The following is a 26,208-nucleotide window of genomic DNA, read 5'->3' on the forward strand; positions in this document are numbered from 1 at the left end:
TGCCATAGGGATTGCATCGTTGCTTCCCAAGTCAAGCCTGTGAGGAATTGACAGATGTCATCAGAGCAGGCAGCTGAAGCTGCATTTGCCAATTGACCTTGTATCTTCAGCTTGGTGATTACAGGAAATTCCCCAGGAGATTATGCCCTGGGTCACACTTCCTTGGGTTCCTTCTCTGTGAGGCTCTCCTTAGGGGCAAGTCCCAGACTCTTGGTTGTCCCAAGAGACAGGAGTCTTCTTCATTAGGGGAAGGAGATAGGGACATTGAGTGCCTCATGAATGAACTTTGAAAATCAGCCTCAACACTAAAAGTACCTACTTAATGCTCTTCTGTGAGCTAGAGTTTATACATGTGAACCTAGAAACATGCTGTGTGTATAAGGGTGAGAAGGAGAAGCCACAGTAAACATACGTTGCATTATTCTATTTTTCTTCTGAGGAAAGTTCTACCTCTATGAATCTGTCTATAAATGCAGAGGCCATGTATACAAGCCCACTGTATAAAAATACCATAGCCACCTCTGGGGATGGAGTCAAAGGGGAAGAGAGGCACGTTCTGGCATAAAAGGCAAAACTGAGACCCTCGTTAGGTATTTTGTACACATTCTGGGAAGTTAATATTTGCAGAATTGAGATGAATCATGTCGGAGCCTGTCCTATCACCCCTGTGGCTCCCCACCACCTAGACAGGCTATTAGAGATTTGGGATGTGGGGGTCCCTGTGCCAGTAAGGTAGAGGCCACCAGTGGAAGGAAAAGCTAGCTCATCTGCTCAGTCAATTATCTAGGCCTCAATCCATTGGCTGAAAACCCTTCTGCCTTGTTGAGCTGATTTTAGCGTTTCTTGGCAGCCCAGTTATGTTAGCCCTGAACACAGACAAGGCTATGCACACAGCTGAGACTTGTCCATGCAAAAGGAGAAGCTGAGCAGGGCCCGGGCTGCAAAGCTGCCTCCTCTTAGAAGTGTTGCTTTTAGACAAAATCTTTGGTCTATTAATAGAGATTGGACAATAGTGGCTCCCAGGGCTGTGGGGGATGAGACTGGAGTGGCATCCCCAGCAGCTCAGCCCCTGGCTTACTCAGGGCTCCTGGTGGGGATGGTAGGAAGAGCCCTTGCCTTTCAAAGACCTGGCTGAACGTGAAAGTTTCCCCACTCCCAACCCCACCTGAGTTGTATAGTAACCATAGGAAGTTATCTGCAAAGCATATGCCTGACAAAGACGAATGGGCTGAAAGGGAAGCCAGGGCTTTCTCTGGACTCTAAACTGAACTTAACACGTAATTGGATCCTAATTGTCTTCAAATAATTAGAACATTCAAACAAAGCTACTTCTTGTAGCTGATAATAAAGAGATCTTCCCAAGTATCTTTTATTCAAAATCAGAGGTGTTGAAGGCCAAGGCCTACAACCAGCCAGGCCACCAACATGGATTCTCCATAAACTTATAGTACCTCCTTTGGGCTGCAAATCAACCTTACTTATGGAGCAAAGGATGGGGTCTCAGTTATATGGCCTCAGTTTCCTTGCTGATCCAGGAATCATCTGGGACAGACATGTTCTTTCATGTCTTAGAGATGAAATAAGACATACCGTGCTGCACTGACCTCGTCAGTAGGCAGGCAGCTCACGTGATCACCCACAGCCGGCCAAGGAGCTCCCCGAACTCAGATAAAACACAGGATCCTTTGCCTTGACACAGAAAAGAATTGTGCAAAGAGCCAGTGGAGAGCAGAATTTGAATTTATTTTTAAAAAGAAAACAAACTTTTTTGTGTCTTTTTGTTTGGGTTTTTTGTTTTGTTTTGACGTAGATGGTAAGCAGGAGAGTTAAGAGAAAGGAATCGGAAGACACCTGAGAGCATAGCCGTGGCCACCTTGAGAGTTCTACTTCATTGTCTAAAGTGAGATCCCAGGGTAGTTCCTGAGGGGCACCAGGAAGGACTACAGGTGTGGGCCATCATCTAAGCCTCTCTGATTCAAAAAGTTAGGATAGTGTCACTGTAAAACAAAGGGACTTTTGTTTGAGTTCCCAGAAAATAATCTGGATATCATGAGAATGTTGGTTTCTTTGAAAAACACAGAAATATTATGGGAATATGTTTTGGTTTTAGCCCAGGTGGGATGCTGCTTCAGACTGTCCCCTGCAGCTTGATTTTGCCCGCTACAGGTTGTTTCTGCAGTTGTGTGGTGTGAGTGGTGTTTGACTTTTCAGAGGGTATATAAGGGTTGTTGTTGCTTGTTGTTTGGTCACTGACGCTCAAGGTTTGTGAAGGAGTCATTTGCAAAGAAGACACAGGAAGAAGAAATTAGATATCCCAATGGCGAAGATCAAATTCGCCCCAAGGAACTTGACGCCCACAGTCAGCAGGAAGTAGTCTGATGATGACGTCACCTCCTTTTCTCCCTCTATTCTTTTTCTCGACTATCTAGTATTAGGGTGGAAAGGGGGTTGAGAAGGGTGGAAGAACAAAAGAACCTACAAAGTAGCCATGTGCTGGCTATACCTGGGAAAGAAGTCAGACTTGAAGGTCGTACAGACATAAAGCATAAGAGGAATGCTGGCAGCTGAGCCAGCAGCCTTTACAGGAAATGTTCACTGTGCTGGAATTCTTGGTTCTCGGTTGCCAAGGAGCTTCAACCCAGACTCTAGACTGAGGGACTCTTTCCTTCCTGTGACCCCACCGTTTTTTTCTGTCTTTCTATCCTACCTTAATGTGGGCCATGACCTCCAGTTTTTGTGGAGCTTGAAAAAGGCAAGCAGGATTTTCCCCCTCATCCAGCCTTGTAATGGACCTACTGACATACCCAATTAGAAGAGGGGTGTGGCACTTTACTGGTTGGGAAGCCTTTCTACTAGTTGTCCTGGGTGACAATGGCAAAATGCCCTCTTCCCTGGAACAACAGGCAGCTGTGGTCTCATGATGTTTATTTGATACACAAAAGGCTCAAAAAAAGAAAGAAAGAAAGAAAGGAAGGAAGAAAGAAAGAAAAAGGCTGAACCGACTCGAGAGCTCCTTCTGTTTCCCAATCTAGTGCTTCTAATCACATAGAAGGAGCAGAACCATGCATACTTCTCCAAGGGTGTGCCCCAACCCGACTGCTGACACTTCAGCCTGGCCTGCACTAGGGCACCTGGCCCAGTGTGAGGCTTAGCCTAGCTTGAAGGCCACTGAGAAAGGCCATTCCCATTCCCTACCTAATCAAGTTCAGACCCCAATTCCCATTGCCCTGGAAAAAAACACTGGTTTTAAGAAAAGGGAAACACTGCATTTGGCCTCCTTTGGATTGGAAATGCCAAGTCAGAGGCAGTAGGAGACATCACAGCTGCCCCCCTTAGTAAAGGAAGAAGGTAAGGGTGACTGGACTGTGGATGCTCATGATGGGACAGTTATTTCCTCCTTGTAGAGCATGGCTATCTTATAGATTTTGGGTTTTACCTTGTTTGGGGTTTTGTTGTTGTTTTGTTTATTTGTTTTTGAAAATCTGTTCATATAAGTTTTGGTCAGAAGAATGGGATCTGAGTTATACCCTTGGCCCTGGGTGGAAACATGGCTCTCTAAACTGCCCAAAAGGTTTGAAGATGACAAAAGACATTGCTTCTGCCCCCTCACTTAAGAGTCAATCACTTGGACAGGAAAATGCCTCACAGGACACTGTCTTCTGAGGGCTGGAGATAAGACACTCAGCAGTTAGGGGGTGCTTGCAATCATGAGGACAAGGATTTGGATCCTGTTATCCAAGTAACAAATCAGGCATCCAGCTTAACAGACAGACAGATACACAGACATCAATATTTTTATCTCTCTTTTTTTAAGCTATAGCTTCAGGAAACATAATCTACCTGAAAGCATGTTTTAAAAAAATGAAAGGGATGGCTTCTCCTTCATGAGTTAGGAACATACACTCCCAGAAGTCCCTGGCTCCATGTAGCTGCTTACAGATTCCCCATTGTTAACCCTGCCCAATTTCCTAGTTCGGAGAGCATAAAACTTCTTTCCATCTTTCTATCTCTCTTTTCCAGACAGTAGTAAAAATTTCTAAGCCTGCTTGCCTTAACATTCTGGCCACCCTCACTCTCCAAAAACTCCCTATGCAGAGGCTCAAAGACTTGAGTTTCCTAAATGAAAAAGTCCTCATATTCTCTCTCTCTCTCTCTCTCTCTCTCTCTCTCTCTCTCTCTCTCTCTCTATCTCTCTGTCTCTCTCTCTCGTCTTCCTCTAGTCTGGGTCCCTCTTCCTGGTAGCTTCTGAGATCCCCCGCTAGCCTGGTCTAGTGTTTTTCTCTCAAATACCAATAAAATTGTTCATGACTTTCCTTCTGAGTCTGTTTTGAAATTCTTTCATCTGAGAATCTATAAAAGAGGCCGAGCAACACCAGCTGCAGTCCTACTGGGTGGCAGGCCTGGAAAAGGCCCAAGATACAAAGCTAAAAGTAGTACAAGACCAAATTCAATACAAAATTTTAGCAAAAACACACACACACACACACACACACACACACACACGAATAGTTACAGTGGATGACAAAGATACAGCTGGCTAATTCTGAGCAGAGACTCGACCCCCTGGGGCGAATGCAAACCGACCAAATTAGTCTTGGGACATCCCTAGTGACCCAGGCAACTGTCCTTGAAAGATGTGCCTGCCCAGATCTTCTCCCTGTGACTAAGAGTTAGTCAGGTACCTGCTTGAAGAAGAGATAACCAAGTATAGCCTAAGCCAGTATGAAGCTGGAAATGTAGTGAGGGGGGAGTCTGCCCTTGAAATGACCCATCAGGAGAAAACTATTTACCATGTTATGTATATGCATAATAGGGACATACAGCCACCAAAGATTAGGGGATATATGGCCCGCACATACACAGAGCATCCAGTGTTATAATATATTTGTCACTCAGGGAGCCACCCAGCTCCTCCTCCTCCTCCTGGAAATCAGCCCTCTCAGCTGAGTCTCATTCTGTGTGTGCACATAAGTCTGGCACTAAAGTGGAAAAAAAAAGTATTGCTTGCTTTACTTTTCATCTACCAGAAATTCTATCTTTTCTTTTCCTCTGTATCAAGATATGGGTTCACAGTTTTCCAATTTCATGTGTAGACTGAATTGTGGAGTTCAGGAACTTTCCCTTTTACTGCCTTTGTTAGAAGGCCCCAGTTATTATCCAGGACAAAAATAAAATTACCTTGCTGAGTTAAACTTACGAGCCACCTGCTAAAATACTCCCGAAACACCCCACCCCACCCCCAACACTAATGACTCTCAAGACGCAGGAGACATTCCGATTTATGGCTAAATCTTTTGGACTAGGCAGATGAGTTCTTCCTATCCTGAAGCAGAATGTTCAATTCTTTTGGGGTTGAGGTTGTTTTGTTTATTTTCATTTAAATGTATTTGTTGAGGGAGAGAGGTTGGGGAATGGGCAGAGAATTGGCACCCACATGTTACTCTTAAGGAAGTTAGGGGATGACCCACAGGAATTTATTCTCTCTTCTGTCCATGTGAGTCCCAGGAATCAAACTCAAGTCGGCCTGGCAGGCTTGGCAGCAACTGTGCTCACCTGCCAAGAACCCTGAGGCCCCTGACTCAACCTGTTGTTGCTATTATAAGACTCACCTGGCTCTTGTCTTCAAAAGAACAAATTCAGTAAATAGGCAGGGGTGGTCTGCCAAAAGTTCATTTAGCAGAGGCTAAGCGAAGAAAGTGCCCTAAAGACACAGATGCAGAAGGTTCTGAGTTGAGGATTTAGTGAGGCTCTTATGGATTATTTAGAAGGTGGGTGCCATATTTAGGGGTAAAGGGAGCCTTTTTTGTGTCCCAAATCATGGTTGACAAGATCTTCCTTTGAGGGTATTTTTCTCCCCACTCCATTTTCCCAAAAGGAGGGAGGAAAAAACCGAAGGTGGAAGTAACACGGTGATGTTGATGTCCTCTGAGGGCTTGATCCTTTGTTAGGGTATGAGGATAAGTAGACATTGTGGCCACACTGGAACTGTACTGCTCTTTAACCACAAAGGGGTCTTCTGACAGTCAGGAGACACAGTCACCTAGGTAGATAACAGGAGCTCTTCCCTGCGGCCAGACCTCATGCCTGACTCCCTGCCTTGGGGTGATCTCTTTCCTGGAGTAGGTGGAGGTCTTCTGAGAAGTTGTTGTTACAATTTAGTCTGTTGCAATTAGATGCATCACTCCGTGAAAGGACAACAGTGTCTTGTATATATTCTTCAGGTAGAAGCCTGCCAAAACTAATTGTGGTTTTTCTTGGTCCTATTTTTTCTACTGTCTCATCAGCTTGGCTATCTCATACCCAGCTGCTGGCCTTCTTACTTACTTTCCTTGGTGTTCCTGCCTGGCCCTTTGAATCCTGAGATCCTGTTAATCCACACATTTGTTTGCGCTATAACACTTCCCACCTCCGGGCAAGCATAGAGCACATTTGTCTCTGATGACTGCAAGGAATGCCACTGGGAGGATGTCAGGTAGTAAGATTGCCATTGTAAATTCCCAGGGATGTCCCACCTGGAACAAGAGGCGGGCTATGGGGGAAACCTCCAGCTAAGGTTGGAGATGCCCAACTAAGAGAGATTCCAAAATGGAAAGCCCCTGGAATCTTCGGTATAACCAGCTTCCCCAGCCCTACGCCAGGGTGGAGAAAAGGCCTCCAGATGTCCAATTCTCCTCTACGTTACAAGTCATCATAGCAAACCACCCTTCTTTTCCAACAGGCTCGTCCCTCAGGTGTCTCCTTAACCACTGGTGAAAATTGTGTTTTACTACAACACTGCCTTGCTTCCAGACAAACGGGGGGGGGGGGGGGGGGGAGGGGGAGGGGTTGGGGGCGGGGAGGGAATGGAGAGAAGAGAGACCTCAACAAAATAGTCTCAATGAGAATACTATTCTGCAACTAGATCTCTCTCTCGTAGGAGGCGAGGAAAATGGTCTGAGACCCTGTGTGTCCAGACCTTCGTGATTCTCTGTTAGATCCATTGGTCTGTCCAGGACACAAAGAACTAGAGGAAATGGGGAGAGAGAAAATTTTGGATGCTTTAGACAGCCCACTCCTTCCACTCAGAGAGTCTCTCAAGGGGAACTCTGGGACTCCCTCACCTAACCACTCCTGAACCTGACCCCCAACGTCTCTTTTCAAGTTCCCAACATGTGGATAGTAGAACCCCACATTCACAAGCATGATCAGAGCTCCTACCACTGAAAGAGGTGGCTGGAACTAACAGGACTGTTCGGGTACAGGTGCCCTTTCTGATATCCAGCTACGTAAGGGGAAAACAGAGAAACTGCCTGAAGAACCCAGAGAAGTTTCCCAGTGGCTTACAGACCTGTTTATGCTGGAAAATGATCCTCTTGGTCCACAGAGATTCCTAGAACTGTTTAGACTTGACTATTCCCCACCACCACCACCACCACATACCCACTTACTTGTTGCTTTGAAAGGCTTATTTTTATTCATGAATTCTTTATTGACTTTAGCAGCCAAGCCTCTTTGCTAGGGAGAAACTTGTTGATAAAATTCAAGGTAATTTTACAATTTAAACAGTCCTGGGGTTGGGGGGCGGGGATAGCTCTCCTTTGGACAGAGGCTGGGCACCTCCCCCCTCAGCTAGACATCAGTCTGATCCTTGAGCTTGGTGCACCTGGGTTCAGGACTGACAAAACAGCCACAGATCTCCTTGCAAAACCTCTTCTATTATCCCGCCAATTCAGAAAGGCAAAAAAGAGATTCCAGCCTGCCCTAAACCAGTTCCTAAAGTCTGAACTGTAAAACCCTGTAATTCTCACTCTGTAATACTCTTCTCCTGGTCGTGAAACAATCAGTTGGTCCAAGAGCTGTGACTGATAAATGAAGCCATTTACTCCTAAGGCAGGCTCCCAAGAGATACCCAATGGTTTTTGATGTCAGATAGAAAAAAATGCCCCCCCCCATTTCACTACATTCAAGACTCCAGTTTCTACTGGCTTTTGAATGGGAAGCTCTGCTGACTACAGGAGAAAAAAAAAAAAAAAAAAAAAAACCAACCAACCAAACCATAAGACTCGTGTGCAGTACTTTGTCTCTTTGGGATTGCCCACACTTTTGTGCCAGGGGATAAGGGAGGAGTTTCAGAGACTTGGTGGTGAAGGAGGGGACAGTCCTACAGCATGTTGTAAGACTGATAAGCTCACATTATTAAGAGCCCAAATTTCGTGGCAGAGAGGGGATAGAAAGTGTCATTTTGTTTTTAAGGCACTAATCTCTCTCACAAAGGTAACAAACCTGGGATATACCCTTACCCTGCCCTGAGAACCAGGCAACTTGGACCTGACTATCCTCAGAATGTTTACACACAGAATTTCTAGTCAGCAATAATACTTCTTTGAAGCAATGAAATGTTCCAATTTTGGCTTCCCAACTTGAGGCAGAGCCCTATCTAACCTAACTAAAGAAGCAGAAATTAACCCATTGTAATGGACTTCGGAAATACAGACAGCCTTCAAGGCCCTCAAGTAGGTTTTGTTTGGCTTAGGATCTTATCCAGGGAAATCCCTGGCCCAACAATGCCCCTTAATGTTCTTGTATAGTAGAAAAAAAAAAAAGAGTAGCCATTTAGGGTTCTAACCCTGCTGCTAGGTCCCAAATCCTGGAAGGTGGCCTATATATTTTAAAAATCTGGACAAAATCTAGGCAGAGATGGCTTAACTGTCCTCCTAGTAGACAAGGCTACCAGGGTAACTCCAAGACAACCACTGGAAGTTCAAAGCTCCATTAGTTCAGAGGCATCCTAAGTGACATGAAACATCAGGACAGCACAGGGAGGAATAACTTGTTATGAGCCACTCTCCCCAGATAATCATAAAAACTTACCAAGACTTTAAAACATGCTCGCCATGTGCACCTGTCACAGGAAGCCAAACATTCTCATGGACAGGTTATTTCTCAAAATGATGCTCAGACCTGACATGGGGGAGCAACTCAGGCCCAGTCCAGAGGAAGAACGGTACACTGGTGGCACTAGCTATGCCCCCCAGGGTAAAAAAGAAGCTGGATACAAGTCGAACCAGTCACAAGCTTTTTCCTCTCACCCCCACTGGACTTCAGCAAGAGGCTGAATTGATCACTCTGACCCGAGTCCTTACCCTAGGTAAGGGGGAAAGACTAACATTTATACTGACTCCAAATATGCTTTTACGGTGTTACCTACCCATACACCCATATGGAAGGAACGAGGGTTGCTGACAGGGAAGCAGGCCACGCTAAAACACCACAAAGAGATTCTTCAGTTGCTGGAAGCTGTTAATCTCTCAGAGAAGGTGACAGTGATCCACTGGAGGGAATGACTTAGGTTCATCCTCTCAGAGAAAACAAAAGGATGATGAGAGGCAAAAACCAAAGTGCTGACATGCCCCCCACCATGCCTGTCCCTGGAACGCACTGTGACTATGGCCTCCCAGCTTAGTGTGTGTGTGTTGAATTGCATTTGTGTGTTCAGGTACACCTGTGTGCACACATACAGAGGCCGTAGCAGGACATCTGAGGTCTTCTCTTGCTCTTCGCCCTACTGCCTTGATGGTCTCTCACTGATCCAACAACTCACTGGTTTGTCTAGGCTGGCTACCCAGTGAACTCTTAGGATCTAGCTATCTCCATGCCCCAATGTGGAGGTTATAGGCAGACATGGTCATACCTGGCTTTTTATGTGGATATTGGGTATTCAAACCCAGGTCCCCCAGTTGGCACAGCAAGTATTTTTCCTACCTCCCAAGCCCACTTCCCGTGCCCACCTCCTGTGTTTTGATAGGTATCAGCTTAATGACAACCATCAAACCCATACATCAGACATGTCCCCTCCCGGTAGTTAATAGCCCAAGGCCAACAATACCTTCCCTGATTTAACTCTATTAAAATAATAATAATAGTTGTCCAGGGAAGGGCTGGCCTGCCTCTAGGGGCTACAAGTAATTCCTAGTATCAGCAGATACCTATATGGATGGAATGGTTAGAAGATTTCACCACCCACTAAGGTGGTTAATGGATTCCTCAGAACAATTATTTCCAGATTCAATCTCCCGAGATCATGGACCATCCTTTCTTTACCTCTCAGGTAACCCAAGGGGTTACAACAGTAACATCTACATTCTGCCAGCACACCTCAGTTTTCCTGGAAATGTAGAAAGAGTCAATCAGACTTCTAATTGTTCACTGGCTAGCTTGTGCCATGTCTCACCTACTCCCAACAGCCCCAGTGAAGATAAGAAACACTCATCATGAGCTTAAGGTGACCCCTATGAAATGCTGTGCAGGAGGCCCACTTTTAGTAGAGGTCTGCACATTGACCCGGACACTACCCACCCACTAAGGTACCTCATTGACTTGGACCAGTTTCTATAAGCCATCCACGAGTACAGGACCCCAAGCCCTTTCAGCTGTAGACCCTAACCTTATCACCCCTGATGGTCAGACAAGGGGAATAAGGGGAAAAAAAACTTGGGGAAAGGGTTCTTTAGCTGTTTGTGGCCACTTTGGAGGTCATATAAATTGCTGACATGCTCGGCTAGATTCACGTCTCTAGAGTCAAACCACCCCTTTCAGATGTTTCTGTGCTGGAAAAGCCTACCGAAGGGCCTCAGATAATATGCTCCTTTGAGCCACAGACACTACACAATTCTTCCTCATAAGACACTGACCAAACAGATAAATGACAGTTGATCTGTGTGTTCTGAGGTTGCCTCTGTTAGGGTAGAAGTGTCTCTAGGATTGTCCCCTCTTCCACTAGATCTGATTGTGAGTTCCTGCTCACTTCCTCTGGGCTTGAATCATTCTTTAACACACCAGGCTTTCCTTCAAAGAACCTTCCTCTGCCTCTTGTAACCACAAACACCCTAAAAACCTTTCTTTCGACTCTTCTACTCCCTCCCATGTTACATCTTAAAGAACCCACTGATTATGACCTAGACAGTCAAACTGCTTCTCTTTGAAGTCTCTCCCACCTGAAGTCACACCCCTGGCTGTGTCTCCTCCTCAGGCTAGAACTACATACAGCCAGCATCAGCTCAAGAGTAGGCTTTTTAGGAAGCACAAGGACAGGACGTATGAGGCTCGCCTTTCTGGTCTTCTGCCAATTGGTGGCTATTGTCCCAGAAAGAAAGAAGGAGGGGGAAAAAAAACTGGTCCACTCCCATCCTAATTACAAGTGGAAATCTTTCCCTCTCTACAGTTGATCATTAAACCTTATCACCCCTGATGGTCAGACAAAGGGATGGTCATTTATTATTGTCATATGATTGTTGTTCATATATATCTAACCTGGGAAGCAACTGCCAGGTTCTCTTTCTGTATATGTGGTATGGCGAAGGTGGTGCTAGCCTGTGAGTGGGAAACTTACCTGCCTAGCGTTGCTAAGCTAGTTCTCTGCTGGGGACTTCACAGCTACTTATTCATTCCACTGGGACTAACCTTAAAGATAGCTGTGACAACTCATCTTTTCTCTCTGATGTCTCACCAAACTTCTAATTTAGGAATAACCCAGATCCCTTTTAGTCCTGAAAAGGCCTACCTTGAGGTTATCTTAAGCCTCCTAACTACAAAAAGTTACTAAGGACAGTTATTTTCTCTTTACTGGCTATGGGACAGGCAAGCATAGGAGATAGTTTAGCAACCTAGGACTCCATTTGACTTAGGCTATGCACACACCTCCCTCCTAATACTGCACTTATCAGCCACGACCTACTTGAGCTGTGTACTCTGTCCACATGCATCTATGAGCATCCCCTGCAACTTAAACCCAGACCCTCAGCTTCATGGAGCTGCATACACACTCCACTCTGAACAATGGAGTAAGCTTCCCCTCACACCAATGACCAACCTCAAACTTAAGACTCTGTTCAATCATATTCTTCTTGTGTCCAAGAATACAAAAGGCACATTTGACCCAGTTTGGGGGTGAGTATGCAGTAGGCAGACTGTGTCCTTATTATGAATTTTTAATGAGAATCCCCAATTTACCATTTTATGCCTATGCATTAATTGCACATGCATACAATTAAAATCAGATGCACCGTGGAAAGGGGCAAAACACAGCACAGAAAGAGTGAGATATCTTAAAACTGTCCATCAAAATAGAGAACTGTCCGAACTGTGTCCCTAGATCCAAGTTCCTCCTCCTCTTCTTGGACCCCATAAAAGGAAAGTCTCCATAATGTTCAGGATGCTTGACTTATGGGCTCACTGTTAACCTTGAGAACGCAATCTTTTTCTCATCTGTTAGCATTCTGAATAAAGAACCCTTGTTACTTTGCAGTCTGTGTTCTCCTTTATTCGTTCTTGAATAAGATGCCAAGGACCTGGAAGCACCTGGTCCAGAGCCCTTCCACCACAACAGCTGTGACTTAGGCTCCTCCCAATTCCTATGGAATCCAGAAAGAGGTACTTTGTCTTTCCAAAGACTAGAAAACCAAGCCCGGCCACCAATCCTAAAGATTCTTTTTTCCCCTTGGTGGGGTACAATTTGGCAGTTCACAGATCAATCCTACAGGGCCAGACTTGGGAGAATGTAAACGCACCACTTACTCAGAGCCATATTTGGTTGGGGTTTTGTTTGTTTGTTTTGAGAATTTCATACAAATACTATTTTACATCATTCCCACTCCTTATGTATGTATATAAACACATAAACACGGCCCGATGAACCCACTTAACGCTGCTAGCGTATGTCCGTGCTTAGGAAAGACCAGTTGAAACTGGATAAGGTGCTTGTGCTTGGAAGAGACTGATTCTTCTCCTTTCAGGATCTACCATCTACTCACTGCCTGAGGTTCTTCATCTAAGGGCTGGGCCTTATTTTCCCAATCCATGTTGGCATGCCAACTAGTGTTGCCATTGTGCAGGCCTTGTTTAGGCAACCATATTTTTGAGATTTCATGGGGGCCGTTTCTCTGTCATTATATAAAAGACCTTATGTCACAGTCGGCATTCTGGTCCTCTGGCTTTTAGAATCTCTCTGCCTCCTTTTCTGTAGTATCCTTGTATCCTTGGATGTAGGGGGTGTACTGTAGCGATTGAGGTTGGGTACCCCATAGTCAGTCCGTCTTCTACATGTTGACTAGCTTGTGGCTGCAAAACGGTGGTAGGTTCTCCTCTAGGGTCCATGACATCACCAGCCATGGGGTAGTTTAGGGTTCCAGGCATGTACTCTCTCCTATTGAGCAGGCCTTAGGTCCAATTAGCAAGCTGTTGGTTATCCCTGAGATGAACATGCCACTGCTGCACCAGTGCGGAGACTGTGGCTCACAGAATCTTTGGATACTGTGAGAGCTAGTTCTCCGGGAAGAAGCTCTCAGAACAGTTCCACCCTGATTTCTCCAAGATCTGTGTCCAAAGTGTGTGGTGTCTTCCACAATAGGGCCTTGCCCTCACGTTCTGCGAGTCAACCGGGGACAACAGAAATAGCCCACGTTGTTTGGAAGTCCCTGCACTTCACTGACCAACAGGTCAAAGAGAGGTTTCCCATGATGGACACTAAAGATTTTCTTAGTCTATGGCTTTTTTGAGGGAAGCACCTTCACCCCACGTGAAATAACTTTTATTCAAACTATGTCTATACATCTATATACATAACACACACATACACACAGAGATGTATGAATCTTTAAATGGCTAGAATTTCATGTGTGCAAGTGTTTTTGCCTGCATTTAAGTTCGCCATGTGATACAGTGCCTGCAGAGACCAGGGGAGGGCATCAAATTCCTCCCCCTCCTGCTCCCCCCCCCCAACTGCAGTCAGAGCTGGTTGTGAGCCAGCCTGTGGGTGCTGAGATTGAACCTTGTCCTCTGGAAGACTGCAAGTGCCCTAAAGTGCTGAGTCATCTCTCTAGCCCCTACTTTTTATTTTCCCCTATGGCTTTTTCAAAATACCCTTAGTATTTTCTTCCTCACCTAGTATTGGCTTCTCTCCCCACTTCCCACTTAACTGCCCCATTTTTCCTCACCTCCCCCTTAACCGCCTGTAGGCTTCCTTTTCTTCTGCTGCCCTCACCCATGCAAGGCTCTTCTTTGCTTTCCTGACTTCCGTGCTGACTTCCATATTGGAAGCTAGGATCCAAAAATGAGAGACTGTGAGGTGCCTGCCTCTGAGTCTCAGTTACCTCAGTACAATGATTAAGAGATTCATCAGAGAACCTGGTCTTAAGGCCTCAGACTACTGTCTACTCTATAATCAAAAAGCACCAGATTTTTAAGGTTAGCATTGGATATGTGGGTGTAAGGTGTGTTCTGTGTGATCTTTCATGTGGAGTAGAGCTTGCTCCTTGGAAGTTAAGACACCAGACTTAACTCCTTGGTCAGGAAAAAGCTTCTTTATGTTTGTCTGTATAGAAATATCCCACTCTGAGTGGATTACTTACGTGGGCCTCCAGCTAGCAGCCTATCCGCTAGGAAAAGTTCTCCAGGAAGTCTAGCAACAACTACCAAAAGGGACAGCCAGGGGCTTTTAGGGAAATAGTCCAACTGAAATAGGAGTCTCGCCTACATCCAAGATCAATTAGATTCCCTTGCAGAGGTTGTCTTTCAAAATAGAAGGGACCCCAGGATGGAGCAATAGCTCAGCCAGCAGTTCTTGCTCTCTCAGTTCTTGCCAGCCCATATTGCTCTCTCAGTGGACCAGAGTTCAAGTCCTAGAACAAGGGGCAGGCAGTTCACAACCACCTGAAGCTCCAGTGCAGGAAAGTATCAGATGCCTCTGGCCTCCAAAGGCACCTGCACATATCCTGTCCCACCCCACCTCCAAACACACCCACATTTAAAAATTAACAAAAATCTGAAACTAACAGCAACTAAGATGAGTCTTAGGCTGACTTACAGGAGGACAAGGGGTGACCTGTTATCCTCCAGGTGAGGATAAGATCACTCCTACAATTTTGAGCCAAATTTGAAGCAAGCTTTAAGTACTGGCTAGAATGATGGACACTGGCTAGGTCCATTCCCGGCTTCCCAGAAAATGATGATTAAATCACATTTTGCAGAGGCTTTCAAAGGCAAATCCATAAGGCCATGCATTTTCCATTTAGGTCCAATCAGAGGCAAACGTATACCCTGACGTACTTCCTGCTGCCTACCTCCCACCTACATCCATTTGGGGCAAGCATACATCCTGGCATATTTCCTGCCAAGGTAACTCCTGCCTTGGCAGGATGTGATCAAGCACATCTGGTACAGTTGGGTTCAACAGATGCATTTAGGGGAATGGAGACATGTGACTTGTTATCTTCCATGAACAGTAGCCCCCAGCATCTCAGGGGGTATCTGTCCTTGGCCAATGGGGCTTACAGGTTACAGGCATTTTCGTTCCATGGATCTCTTAGGCACAATAGTTAAAACTTAAAACATAACTTTGGCACTTACAACCTGCCTGTGTCTTATAGGAAAATGTTGCTTCTAAGTTAACAAAGCAAGGAAAGTCCAACAAAATGAGGCAAATATCCCTGAAAGCGGTATGATTAAGTACTTGAGTAATAGATCTTTCCCAGCACAGGTTGGAAAGCTGGAGTCTTACTGGCCTCCTTCTTCCAGTTGTGTCTGCTCTATCCTTGCCCTCCCCAGTGTCTTCTCCACAAACAGTTTATTTCTCCCAGGAGTCAGCAAATCTAGTTTTCAATGACATTACAAGACCCTAGCCCAATTTCAGAAAGAAACCCAGAGACAAGGATGGATTATCCTTCTGGGTCAACCAGAACAGCAGCCTAACAATTGCAGCAAGGAGAACACCCCTTGAGCCCCACACCTTGACCATCTGTCAAGGGATGCTTGGACAATTCTCAGTCCTGCCCAAGGGAGCCTCCCTTTAGGAATGGTTGGAAAGACCGTCTTCTGATTTTTACAGTGTCCTTATTTCAATGGAAAGCAGCTACTGGCACTTTATCTATTCACACACTTTAAAGATTTATGGAGAGAGTTCTCTCTGAGGGCAAGTTGAGGCAGGTTAGTGTAGCAACAACCCCAGAGACTCAGTCAACTCTCCCTGAAAGAATGGGTACGTGTCCCTTCCCAGCAGGACACTAGCCCATCAGCAACTAGTTTTTGGTTGGGCACTTGCTTGTAGAAAAAGGGGGCCAGTGTAAGCCAGTATTTAGTGCAAAGAGGACAGGTCTGCCCTTGAAATAACCTGTCAAACTCGCCTCGCCTCGCGCTCAGCTTGCCTGGTTTCTGATCCCCGCCATGGAGGAGGCTGAGATGGACGCCAGGGAAAACAAGCGCGCCTCTGAGGCCAAGCTTGCCTCAGCCATGCCGCCTCCGCCTCCCATCTCTCCGGCCGGTGAGGAGGGCCCAGCGTCCCTGGCCCAGGCGGGCGCTCCCGGCTGCTCTCGCTCTCGGCCCCCGGCGTTGGAGCCGGAGCGCAGCCTGGGCCGCTTGAGAGGCCGCTTCGAGGACTAAGATGAAGAGTTGGAAGAGGATGAGGAGATGGAGGAGGAAGAAGAGGAAGAGGAAGAGATGAGCCACTTCTCTCTGCGTCTGAAGTCGGGACGGGCAGACTCGGAGGACGAGGAGGAGCGCCTGATTAATCTTGTTGAGCTGACCCCATACATCTTGTGTTCCATTTGCAAAGGTTACTTGATAGATGCAACTACCATTACAGAATGTCTTCATACCTTTTGTAAAAGCTGCATCGTGAGACATTTTTACTATAGCAACAGATGCCCAAAATGCAACCTAGTGGTCCACCAGACTCAGCCTCTTTATAATATAAGATTGGACCGGCAGTTACAAGACATAGTATACAAATTAGTGATCAATCTAGAGGAAAGAGAAAAAAAGCAAATGCATGACTTCTATAAAGAAAGAGGTCTAGAAGTCCCTAAGCCTGCTGTTCCACAGCCAGTCCCTTCAAGCAAAGGAAGAACTAAGAAAGTCCTCAAGTCAGTGTTTCGTATTCCGCCTGAACTTGATATGTCTTTATTACTTGAGTTCATTGGTGCTAATGAAGATACAGGACATTTTAAGCCATTAGAAAAGAAGTTTGTACATGTTTCAGGAGAAGCAACTATTGGACATGTAGAAAAATTTCTTAGAAGAAAAATGGGTCTTGATCCAGCTTGTCAGGTAGATATCATCTGTGGGGATCACTTATTGGAGCGGTACCAAACTCTACGGGAAATCCGACGTGCAATAGGTGATGCAGCAATGCAGGATGGTCTGCTTGTTCTTCATTATGGTCTTGTGGTTTCTCTTTGAAAATAACTTGAAGATACAAGGGTATATGAGAAACACAGTAAGGAGGCTTCGGCGGATCTGCATCACACCAAAGATTGTCACAAAGCATGTAACCACCACCACTTTACGCTGTTAAGAGCTAGCTTCTGTTTCAGCACCAGAACCCTAGCATTATGTGTACAACTTGAAACAATAGAATGTATTTGCTACACTAAAGACTATGTAAAAAACATTCATAACTCAGGGGAAAGACTGAAAACACTGAATTTCCAAGTTCCTTGTGATTCCAAATATGAGGAAGTTGCTGGTTGCTTCCCATCTTTGAGTTACGTTGGTTGTTTTCCCAAAACTGGGATTCTGCCTTCCAACTGCATGGGTTGGGTGGGAATCCTTCAGAACAGTTTTGCTTTGAATTCAAAGCCAGTCTGTTAAACCTCGGGGTGCACTTAGCACCAAAACTACTGGCCACTTATATGTTCCTGTCCTATTCTGAACTTAAAAAAAATTTCCGATGATACTACTAAAGCACTGTTACTCAGCTCTGAGACTGGAGAGACTCTCCTGTTAGAAATGGCTCTTCTTAACATCCCTTAATATGAGGTTCTTCTTTATGATGGTTTATTTGCATATATCAGTGCCACTAGGACAGGTGTCACAAAATTCCCTCAGTGTGGCTGTTGATAATGACACTGATTGTAACAGTAGCAAAACTTACAGGTGAATTACCAGAAGTTTACAGAACCCTATTGTTTCCGTGTTTAATGGTTTTGTTTTCTCGTCATTTGGATAAAGAATCAGAGTCTTTGAGAACCTTGCTTTCACAAAGAGTTCATTGTAAACATTATTTTGCCTAAAATTAGCATTCTGATGCTTTCTAAAATAAATATTTTATAGACTTATTTCATAGCAAAATTTCCAAATCTGTACAGAAATTTAAGAAATTAGACTTACATTGGCGACTGTTTTTGTAAAGAATTTATGAATTGTACATAAATCTCTTCTGACATTTAATAAAAATTTATTTTAGCCAAAAAAAAAAAAAAAGAAAGAAATAACCTGTCAAGGGAAAGCTCTCATTACCATCTCATAAATATGCATGGTTAGGGATATTTGTCTAAACTTAAGAGATACATGGCCTATGCACACACAGAACATCCAAAGTATGTAGTTTTAAAATTATGGGGTTTGCAGAACTTCCCAAGTTATATGATAATCCGTCTGCCAGTCAAGGGGCCATCCAGTTCCTACACCTGGGGTCAGCTCCTTCCCCACCACTAAACTCAAAAGAATCCTTGAAAATAACAGGTAAGGGACTCCACAGCCATCTGGCTAGAGCCTGATGCTGGGCTGCAGTGTATCTGCTCTAATGTTCCTTTCTCTTCCAACAAAACCATTACCAGTTGTGTATACTTTCTCAATTGTTTGATGAAGTCTCCAAGAACCTGGGACTCAGCAATCTGTGGACAAGACTTCATGGTGCCAGCACCACTTGTCCTCCCTGAGACAGGTCTCTTGGAGTGAAGCTCCAAAGACTGTTCTGAGTTAGGCTCTAATTGTCCATCCATAGGAAGCATTGCCAGTCAGTGGGTCAGACTCCAAGCAGTTACGGTCTGATCATTGGTGGTTGAGGTGGGGGGAAGTGGTCATTCTTATTTTTGGCCATTTGTCTCTATACTGGGAATGCGTCCTCCTGAGGGCCCTGCAACCAGTCCTGCCTTCCCAGTGTGGTACCCATGAGCCAGTGTGCACCCTGGGAGGCTTCATCTGAGTCCCCCCATCAATACAGCCATCTCTGGCCCGCACCCTGTGCTCCTGCCTCTGTACAGTGTCTGAGAGCAGTTGTGAGTCCTGGGACACTCCATCCAGAACTTAGTACATCAGCCGTGGCCCACAGTGAGAGGGAGAAAGACTGCCACGTCCCAGTTGAGCGTCTGGAAGCAGAGCCGCTTTGTGTTGTGTGTGTTGAAATAGCCCTTGCTCCTTAATTTTGTGTTGCCTGGGGTTATGTTAAAATTAGTATGTCCAGGATATAGCAGTGAGGAAAGATGGCCCAGAAACCTTTTTTAGACAGGAAAGGGAATGCTGGCCTGGTTTCTCTGTGTGCACAGCGACAGATCACAAAGTGAACCAGAACTGAAGAAGATGTGGATTTCCTTGCTGCTGCCTTTTTGTGCCTGGCAAGGAGGGGGGGGGGTCTTTCTACAACACATTTCTCAGTCTTCTAAGTACTACCTTCCTGTATCCCTCAGCATCCCAAATGGGCTTTAAAGGCTGTGGCTTTCCCACGCTCTGGATTCCTTGTGCCCTCTAGGCCACAGTAGATACACAAGTCATTGTATAAAAGCTCCTATTTTTCTTTGTCTTTCTCCTGGCTCCCAACTCCAGGGACTCATTCAAATGCCCTCTGTCCATGAGGTTGTTTCTACCAAGGGTTGACTGAGGTAGGAAGACTCACCCTGAATGTAGGCAGCGCCATCCCACAGGCTGAGGTCACAGACTGAGAGGAAAGGACAGAGCAAGCTGAGTTCCAACATTCCTCATTGTCTGCTTCCTGACTGCCTGTGCAACATGACCAGCTGCCTCACGCTGCTGCTCCCGTCTCACTGCCAAGAAGACCCACGCCCTCACAGTAAACCTTACTGCTCCAGATAGATGCCTTTTTTGGGCACCTTTGTCATGACAATAAGAAAATTAACTAATATACACATACATAGATGATAAGAGGTTTTGTTTTATAAATATTTATTTTTAATTGTGTGCATGTGCCTGCATTTGTGGATGTGACTGGAGATGTCCACTGAGGCCAGAGGAGGGCATCGAATCCCCTGGATCTGGAGTTATAGACACTCGATATGGGTAGCGTATTCAGTATGAACAAGCTGGACAGAGGACAGCTCACTTCCCAAGAAGGGCGTTACAAGACAGTGTGTAAATTAAAATGTATGTACGTAGTGTTTCCTCCTAGAATTTTCCATATTAACATCTTCAGGCGGTAACTATCACCACGTAGTAGCCATTTGCCTTCTGCTGCAGGTAATCAAGTGTCTGAGAGACGGCATCTTGTTTCCGGTCTCTGGTCCATGGCGAGTTTGAGCATCTCTCTGTGTGTCCCTTGGGATCCTGTGACTTCAGGTCACTTGCCTGACTTTGTAAACAGTTTCCTGTCTTTTCTTTCCTGATTTGTGGTAGTCACTGTTGTGTTCTAGAAACATCCAAGTCAACTTTCTTGCTGTTGCTCTCAGTGTTCTTTGTTTAATTTGTTGGGGTTTTTGTTCATTTGGTTGGTTTGGTTTGGGTTGGGTTTTTTGGGTTTTGGTTTTGGTTTCCACTGCAGTACTGGGGAGTAGTGCATATAGCTAGGCAGTTGCTCTACCACTGACCCTTTTTTTGTATTTTGAACTTTAAACTTTGAATCCTCTTGCATCAGTTTCTATGTAGCTGAGATTACAGGCCAGTGCTACAACATCCAGCTTTCTGGTTTAAAAGTTGTAAGTCACTTCACATCTCCCACCAATCTGTCACCTTGGTCCTTTTTTTTAAACACCGTTTCTTCACATTTTATTTGTCCCCTAACTCACCCTGTCTCCACCACCACCATACACACAGAAGGGGAGACAGAAGACAGAGATAGCACCCCGGTAGCCGCTCATAAGAAGAACAAAGATGTTCCTCTTGACATCATGTTCACCTCTCACATGCAGATCCACCTCGAGAGGAGAGAACACGACCTGTGTACAAAACCCTCCTAAGCCTTCACTAATGGCCACGCCACCACCAGCAGATTTCCACATTCTGTAGCACATCACAGTGACTGACAGCAGAATCTCATTTCCGTCTTTTCAAAATCATCATGGGAATCAATGGACCCCGCTTGTCTCATGAAGTTCCATGATGAAGGCACTAGAGAGATGGCTCAATGGTTAAGAGCACTTGTCCCTCTTGCAGAGGACCTGGGTTCAGTCCCCAGCACCCATATGGCAGCTTACAACCATCTGTAAAATCTGGCTCAGAAGATCTGATGGCCTCTTCTGCCTCCATGGGCACTGCACACACACGGTACACATACATACATGCAGGCAAACACATACATACACATAAATAATCCTTCTCACTTTCTAAACCAGCCCCCTATACTCTGCCATCCACTGTTCGTAAAGTAGCCCTCCTGTGCAGATTCATTTAGGAAGTTTCCCACTTGCTATGAACATAGTCCTAGGTCTCCTCACCTTTAATAAAAATTAAAATTTTATCATTAAAAGTCTTTCACATTCTTTGTTAGACTTTCCCCAAGGAAACCATTATATATATATTTTTTTAGCCCTGAAAGCATCACCCATTTCTCCTCTTACATGTTCTAGTTGGCTTGAAGGAAAACTTGATTTTTTTTCTTGTAAATAATCTTCTTGGCTAATAACTTTGCCGACATTTCAGTCTAGTGATTTCTCTCTTGATTCTGTTGGATTTCCCATGTCTGCAAGAGACTTTATAGTATATTAAAAAGTAACTGTGTTTTGTTGGTACTGTGCCTTGTTCCAGGTCATAAAATAAGCTCACTAATAGCTTCCCTGTTAATATACATATCCACAGCAAATTTGTGATATGTCAGCTTTATCAAATTTAGGGAGTTCCCAGCTCTGTGGCCATTTCCTTTCATAGATTTCATGATTTTGAGTGACAATTGATTGTTTATAAATTTACTTGTACAGTTAATCTACATTATATACTTTAAAATAAGAGTATTCTTGGATTAAGGGAGTATTCTTGGAAACTGGCCTGAAAACTGTGAATGTGGACCTTTAATCCAGGGAATAAGGCACAGTCTTAGCTTCAATTCCTTTCATATCTCTATGCTGTAGATATTTTCTGTTATATATATATATTATATATATATTATATATATAGTATATATATATATACTATATATCCTAATATATATAGCATATATACTTTTATTTTTATTACATATATGTATATAATTTTAATGTAATATATATACATATACATACACACACACACACTATATATATATATATATATATATATATATATATATATATATATACCTTCTTATTTCTGACATTCTCTCACTTTTTCTAACTTGTTATGTGTGCCAGCCTGTCTCCTCCCTGACACTCTGCTTCATTTCTGTGTCACTTGTTCCCGGTCACTTTTGCAATTGATTCCTCATTTTCATTGCCTGGCCTTTTTATCTGGTGATGAAAACACATCCTTGTAAGCACTAGCTGTCTCTGTTCTCCCAGGCTGCTTTCTTTACTGTTCTTCACTGTTTTACTTTTCCCTATATAAATGCCTCTTTAACTAGAAATTATTTCCAAAGAGGTGACAACTTTGATAAACTGAACCTTTATTAGTAATTACTAATCCGTGCCATCATGATCTGAGACTCGGGGCGCCGCGCTCTCTTCTCCCTCACAACTGTGGTAGTCGAACAGAGGTCTGCTGCTGCTGTTGACCCCTGTTTGGCTGTTTGGAGTTTTGTAAGTTTTGGGGTTTTGTGTCATTTGTTGTTTGTTTTGTTTTTGAGGCAAGGACTGGTTATGGAGTTCCCACCGGCCTTGAGCTCTCAAACCTGTCATCTCCCACATGCTGGGATTACAGACCCAATCAGATCCTGAGTCCCTGTCAACAAGACAAATGTCCATTTGACTCTCAGTTTTGAGGGAAGAGGTGTTTGTTTCATTTTTAGTTTTGTTCTGTTGGGATTGTTGTTTATTTTACATGTATGGGTGTTTTGCCTCCCCCCCTCGTGTGTGTGTGTGTGCATGTGCACCACGTCTCCTGCAAACCTAGTGCCCTCAGAGTTTCAGAAGAAGGTGTTTGTTGGTTTCCCTAGAACTGGACTTAGAGACAGCTGTGAGGCCGGGTGTGGGTGCTGGAACCCCCATCTTATTGCTTGTTCTCTTTGTCTATTGGTTGGTTGATTAATTTCAGAGAAGTTGGTGGTAATAGTTTGGTTTGATTTGGACTTTTTTGTGTGGGGGGAGAGGTTGGGGGTAGGTAGTGGGCCGTTTGCATATTCCTTATCTAAGTTCATACTCCTAAATTTTATCACGGTGGTATAAAAATTTTTTCTATGTCACCAAGCATTCTATGACCTCTTCCAATATGAAGTCTTATATGCATCTTTATTTTTAAAAATTTAGTCATTATATACATTTGTATCTCTTCTTCTGAGTCATCTTTCATGGACCTTGGCATTTCCTCTTCACCCAGCCTCCATCTTATGTTCACCCCTGATCTCTCCTCCCTAATCCTTCTAGGAGACTTCCCAAACTCCATCTTCAGGCTCATGGAAGTGTTCTTGGCGCCTTTTGTTTAGTCTTCTACCTAAACTGGTAGGTTTTCAAAACTGCTTGCTCTTTCTGCTTCCTGCTTAACCACATTCCCCAGGGGTTTCTTTGAAGATACAACAATGTTCATTCCAAATTCTTATTGCTCAGTGCATTACTCCTGTTCCTTTCAGCACTGTTTAACAGCCAGATCCTTTCCTATGGACCCCTTGACCAGAAATAGCCACAGGGAAAAATGTACTTCTGGGGTTCCACTGCTGTGTCATCAGTGAAAGTAAGGGGTTCTTATCTTGGGGCAGAGTCTCCAGGAAGGCAACTTGGACTCAGATCAGGATCCCCACTCTCAAGGAATCTCCCAGTTCTGCATTTTTCTTTCTTTCCTGGGTTTGGGGAAGAATTAAAATGGAAGAATGTAACAATTACTGTTACATTGTTAACCTGACAGGATGTGGTATGGCCTAAGACAAGCCTCCAAGTGCACCCATAAGGGATTATCTAGATTAGTTTAATTGAGGTAGAAAAAAGGAACCAGCTAGCTGAGCTCAGTAAAGCATCCAGCAGTCTCCTTCAAAGTTCAAAAGCAATGACAAGCTGCTTTCAGGCACCTGCCGGAGGTGGCTCCCCAGCGGTGATGGATAGCACCCGTGTACTGTGAGCAGAGATCAACTCCTTCTTCTCTAAATTGCTGTTGTCAGGATATTTTATCCAGAAAACCAAACTGATGCAAGGTCTCAGTCCTGTCTCTCTTGCCTTTACTCCACTCCAGTTCACTTTGCCCTGTCTCGATGCTGACCTCCACCCAGAGCCCGGAGTGTGCATCTGCAGAGCTGTACTTCCATCCAGGCTGACGAGAAGAGGGTACAATCTCATATGGAAAAGACCCTCCCTTCTCTCAGCCCAGGCCCATCTCTGCACATGTTCTACATCCTTTCTACCTGCAGTTTTTACTTTTCTCCCAGCTCAGACCATCTGAATCCTCTAAACCCAACAGCTTTGGTTGCATCTTCAGTTGCATTGGGAACAAGGACAAGCTTCCCAGCCCACTGGCCATTTCTCCTGGATGTGAGATGGCTCCTTGTACCTGTCCATCAAGGTCCCTCCTGGAGCTAGAAATCAATCCAGATGAAGTTGCCAAGTCCAAAAGATGAGAACCCAGGAGGGAAGGCTGGGTAGTCTCTACTGCCTATGCCCTCTGCCCACAATAGACTTGCTTGCTTTTCTGCTTCTCTTTCTAACCATGTTATAATCCAACACTTAAGTCCATAACCCACTGCCTACTGGCTCTGTACTCCAAATAAACAAACAAAAATATAAGGAAACAAAGTGGCAAAGGAAAGTGAGCTTTTTGAGTTTGAACAAACTGGGAAGAGAAAGAGCCCATCTTCTCACTGCTGTGTCTGTGACAGTCTGACATTTTATAGAAAGCCATGTGATGAAGACCAGATGAGACACACAGATTTGGCTATGTGGGACAGTAATCCTTTGTTTTCCTGGGACAGGGCGACTAAGCCTCTGGCAGTCTCCCTTCTCAGGTGGAAGGATAGTTTAAACCTCCAACTCACACTGACAGCAGCTGTCTACCAAGCAGGATTTGTCCAGCCTTGGCTGCCCAAGGCCGCCACACTGTCTCCCTCACAGGAGTCTCTACTCTCCATTGCCTTCCACGTAACCCTTTATGTCCTTGATGCCTTTCCCCAACCAGAATTTTCTAAAACGTTGCTTGGGTGGTATTTTGTCCATCACAGACAAAGCTGTGGGACCCACATGGTAATTTAGTGCACAGTGGTGGGCCTGGAAGTGAGTGTCTGTAGTCAATGTTCTCTGGTGGGCTCTTGCCTTCTCAGGGCCTCTCCTGCCTCCCAGCTCTTAAGTAGGAGTGTTCGAGTCTCCAACGCTACCCTGCCCTCTGTGCCTCTTGATCCTACTTTTCTCAGCACTTCTTCACAGTGACTTTGCAACCCTGAGCTTCTGCCTCTGCACCTCTTCTCCAGTGCCTTACCTGGAATTGCTTATCTACCCGACCCTCTCTGAGATGGTCACTGTCTTGGAGTCTATTGCTTCTCTATCTGACCAGCAGACAGGAACGACACAACTCGGAGTTCTTCTCAATGCAGTTTATTCAGGAACCCTTTACAATCTTCTCTCTGGAAGCCCCTGATCCCCTTAACGGCAGCCCTTTTATCCCCATGCCTGTCCCATTCAGAACCTGCCACACGAGCATGCCTCATTGGTGCACGTCAAATGGCCCAATTCTGCACAGTAGTTCTGCGGATGTGGCTCTGTCAGGGAAAGGGGGGGCGGCATGCAAACCACCAAGAAATGGCACTTGAAACTCTGCAGGCGCCATTTTAGCTGGCTGCGCCACCGCACCTGCTCCTCACAATTCCCCCTTATTAATTTTGGCAGAGAGTGCCTGTCTTAGGTTGCCCCTTTCAAGCAACGCTCCTTACCCATCATGGGGAGTCAAACAGCTTTGGTTTGGTCTCTGTCTTAGGTTGGTAACATGCCCAAGGAGTCTTACCCATCATTGACTACCTCTCTAGCATGCCAAACCACACTTGAGGAGACTGTCCCATCTCCACTGCTGCAAACGCTTGTACAATCAAGGCCTAAAATGTTTTCTGTTGGGCTTTCATCTGACGCATGCACCAAAAGGCAAGGCAACTGATGAGGACCAGGCACATAGCAACCTCCCTGATTCCCATCCACT

The 26,208-nt window shown here is 45.0% G+C and overlaps 1 long non-coding RNA gene and 1 pseudogene across 1 annotated transcript in view; both read left to right on the top strand.

The window, feature by feature from the left end:
- The window catches only part of LOC143443544 (uncharacterized), a 92,257-nt gene that overhangs the window by 57,413 nt on the left and 8,636 nt on the right, over positions 1 to 26,208 (top strand). The gene's annotated exons all lie outside the window — the stretch shown is intronic.
- LOC117715316 (polycomb group RING finger protein 6 pseudogene) lies at positions 16,195 to 17,506 on the top strand (annotated as a pseudogene).

Source organism: Arvicanthis niloticus, chromosome 9, assembly GCF_011762505.2.
Source record: "Arvicanthis niloticus isolate mArvNil1 chromosome 9, mArvNil1.pat.X, whole genome shotgun sequence".
Classification (NCBI taxonomy): Eukaryota; Metazoa; Chordata; class Mammalia; order Rodentia; family Muridae; genus Arvicanthis; species Arvicanthis niloticus.